Below are 4,395 nucleotides of genomic sequence, written 5' to 3' on the forward strand. Positions count from 1 at the left end.
GAAACTGGCATTGGACAGGCTATTTCCCTAGATGAGTTTGCAATTTCAGGATACTCTAACTTAACTTCTAAATCTGACCCCCAAGATCGCCATGGGCATGGAATATGTGCCTATATTAAAGATAGCTTTCCATGTGGGAGGGATATCTCCAGGGAAGATCCTAACTTACCCTATATGTGCTTCCGGGTTGCTTTAGCTCACACTACTGCATTTATATTTACTCTCTATCGCCCCCACAACAGTGGAGTTACTATCTTTCAAAGCATATCTGAGAAAATTGACCAAGTCCTTTCTACTTATCCTTCAGCTAACATTCATATATGTGGAGACTTCAATGTTCACAACGTTGAATGGTTGACCCACTCAAACAAGACCGATGATGAGGGGAGGTTCTGTCATGATTTCTCCATTGCCTATGACCTCACTCAGATTGTTCAGGAACCTACCCGTGTGCCCGATAATGATGGCCAGTATGCGAGCCTACTAGACCTTTTTCTCACAACTTGCCCTGAACTATGTTCAGTTTCTGTTCTGTCGCCTCTTGGATCTTCCGACCACTCTGTTGTATCAATTAAGATAAAAATGAAATGTAATAAGTCCCCAGATGTACCTCTTCATCGTACAGTATATCGATACACTAAGGCTGACTGGGATAGCTTCCGTACATTTATATCTGATCTACCTCTGCATTCCATGTTTAAAAAGGATGTGTCCTCTATAGTATTAGACCTAACTGAATGGTTAATTGTAGGTATTGACCATTTCATACCCTCTAAAAAGTTTCAGAAAAAACCTAACAGCCAGCCATGGTTCTCTCCAGAATGTGCTGCTGCCATTGCGCACAGAAATCACTTTTTCCACTGCTTCAAACGTAATAGATGTATGGAAACTAAAGCCGTTTTCAGGACTGCCAGCAACCATTGTAAGAAAGTAATAAGGAACGCAAGAGAGTTGTATGCTCAATCTGTTAAGTCCAAAGTAGCTGAGCAGCGGCTTGGTTCCCACCAGTTTTGGCAAATAGCAAACAGAATCCTGAACAGAAGCGTGTGCTCCATCCCAACTATTATCAATGGACCTGAGGTAATCTCGTCAGCATCAGACAAAGCCAAACTCTTTGTCAAGAACTTTGCAGCAAATTCTACCCTTTGCGACCAAGACCGCCAACCCCCAATATTTCCTCCTGTATCAGAAAACACGCTATGTGATATACGTATATCTGTACGTGATGTTGCGAAGCTAATCAAAAACCTTGATTCGAGTAAAGCAACTGGCCCTGATGGTATTCCAATTATAGTACTCAAAAAACTTCAACCTGAATTAGCGCCCATACTTACAAAACTGTTTAAACGTTGTCTTAAGGAGAATAGTTTCCCATCTCCCTGGAAAACCTCATCAGTATGCCCTGTATTTAAGAATTCAGGTGATCGCTCATCCCCCTCTCAGTACAGGCCAATAAGTCTCCTGTGCGTCATGAGTAAGTTGCTAGAATCTGTGTTAAATACAGAAGTAATCAAACATCTCAACAAAAATAACCTTCTTAGTGACACTCAATATGGTTTCCGTTCTGCTAGATCTACAGCAGATGTCATTACAGTTATATCGCATAGGATTAGCGAATCTCTCGACGGTGGCAATCTTTCTAGAGCAATTGCTCTTGACATATCTAAAGCCTTTGATAGGGTATGGCATAAAGGTTTACTTCATAAGATCGCTAGCTATGGTATAGCTGGAAAAGTCTTCTCAATTATTAAATCATTTCTTTCTGATAGGTTCATAAGAGTAGTAGTTGAGGGGCAAAAATCAGAAGCTCACAGTATTAATGCCGGTGTCCCTCAGGGATCCATCCTGGGCCCAACTCTTTTCCTGATCTACATTAATGATCTTCCAAATCATATCCTTACATCATTTGTAGACATTTATGCTGACGACACTACCATTTATGGTACCACATCTAAGACAGTAAACGACCAAGTTCTCTCCAATTCTCTCTCCTCTGATGTTGAGCACGTAGTACAATGGGGAAAGGAGTGGCTGGTTACTTTTAATGCATCTAAAACCAAGCTTCTCTCTTTACATCATCAACATTCTAATCCACATTTGTCATCAATTGAAATGAATGGCTCTCGTCTTCAGGAGGCCTCAAGTTTTGACAAGCTTCTGGGCTTGACCATTACTCCTGATCTTAAATGGAACACGTATATCAAATCTGTTGCCAAGGCCGCTGGAAAAATGGTGGGATCTTTCTATCGATCCAGTAGATATCTCACTGCTGATGCTATTCTCTACCTATATAAGAGCCAGGTACGTCCAAGGATGGAATACTGTTGCCACATCTGGGCAGGAGCTGCTAGAAAGGACTTGTCCTGCCTTGATAGAGTTCAAAATAGACTTCGTAGCCTCGTAGGAGATGTCCTTTTCTCCTCCTTGCAATCTCTATCTCACAGAAGAGATGTTGCGAGTTTGTCTCTGATGTATCGTTATTTTCATGGAAAGTGTTCAACTGAGCTTCAATCTTTGGTCCCCCCTCGCCAAACTTTCACAAGAAACACTCGTCTAGCTGTAAACACTATCAATAATTTCCCCCACTCTTTATCTGTGGCTAAACCTAAACGTAGATTCCATGAACAAAGCTTCTTTCTTAGAACTGCACGCCTGTGGAATTGTCTTCCGTTTTCCTGCTTTCCGGCTGACTACAATATGGTTGTGTTCAAGTCTAAAGTAAATAAGTTCTTGATGAGCCGTTCCATATAAGTTATTAAATTTACCAAATTTTCATTACTAATGATTACTATATTGACCAATTTCTACTGTACACTCTTTAACCCTTATCCTTGAGTGGCCTCTGGGCCTTGATAATGTGGTGATGCCTTTGTAAAAAAAAAAAAAAAAAAAAAAAAAAAAAAAAAAAACAACGCAACAATAAAAAATAGTGATTGAAATACTTTAGAACATATAGAACAACACAACAATAAAAAATAGTGATTGAAATACTGCTGGTTTCAACATGCAGCTGCAAATTACTCTGTGTAATGCGATTAAATTCCACTATTTGTATAATTTTATAACAGATGTAACAGAATGCTAGACATTTCAGACAAACCTATCTTTGCGGAGAAAAGCAGATTAAAAGACCATAACTCATTGACCGCAATAATAAATGCTTTTGACTATTAGCCAACAACTACCCTCGTAATTGTGTGTCGTTCCCATGGTTGAGTAGCATTTATGAGTAAAATACGTTCTGACATAGTTAACTGGGCATTCAAAATGGCGTACGCAGAATGTCTGGAGCAAACAATTTTGTACATTGAAAATGAGATTTTGATTCCAAATAAATTGACAAATAATCACTTAATTGTTGCTTTATTGTGTTTAGTTTAGAGAAGCCGAGGGAAGCAAAACAAAATAACGAAACTTTTCTCCCAGGTTGATACACGATAGCTGAAATAAATAAATTCTACACGTCGTATCGATTGTTCTCTTTGTGTGAATAGAGTGAACATCACGTAATCAATATGCGTTCAATTTGCAATCTACGAAATTGATATTAGAACCAGAAAATTCTTTTACATGAATGGAAACGATGTAATAAAGTTTGATGACAAATTGAAAATCAGGAATATTCCTACATTGGCAGGAAGTTATGGTCGATTACCAAATAACAAACAAAATAAATAATGTGAAACTAGAGAGTCATAACTTTCAATTATTATGTAAAGCTTAACTTTCGACCATTTTATATAGATTCTTCGGATTATTGTTCTTATCTTGAGTGTTTGTTTTTTTTCACAACGTTTCGGGTCGATAAAACCTTTGACCTTCTTTAGTTGTATCTTGTCGAAATCGACAATCTTTTTATCGAACTTGGGAACCTGCACGATATTTCAAACGGAGCCCCATATTTAATTCGCGGTGATAATATACTCTAGTTCGATTAGATATGACTGTAGAAGTCCTAATTAATTTGCAATTGTATTTTGCATGTCACCCACATTAAAGATTGAACCGTCCAACCTCGAGAGGTGTATAACGTAACAACTGAATTGTAAAAAAGCACTTTATCCATTACGGTACGAATTCTTTGACTTTCATATAAGAAAGCATGGGAAAATTAAGCTATGATATATCCTCATAGTAAAGTAATAAGTCGCAAGAAGGCATGACAGAAGTAATCGTCTGTTTATCTATTTTGTAGCACAGTAGAACCCCGGGATACGGCATTAAAAATTAGTAACAAAATACTATACACTATATATTACACTAGTATATAATCAAATAACGTTATAAATCACACCGTAAGGCGGGACAGAAACCGTAACCAGGGACCGTAACAACATTGGTATTTCACATCATAACCTAAAAAAAGTATTCTAGGGTTCTGCTGTACTGTGACGC

This window comes from Euprymna scolopes, chromosome 5 (assembly GCF_053919585.1).
Source record: "Euprymna scolopes isolate OS-2025 chromosome 5, ASM5391958v1, whole genome shotgun sequence".
Taxonomy (NCBI): domain Eukaryota; kingdom Metazoa; phylum Mollusca; class Cephalopoda; order Sepiida; family Sepiolidae; genus Euprymna; species Euprymna scolopes.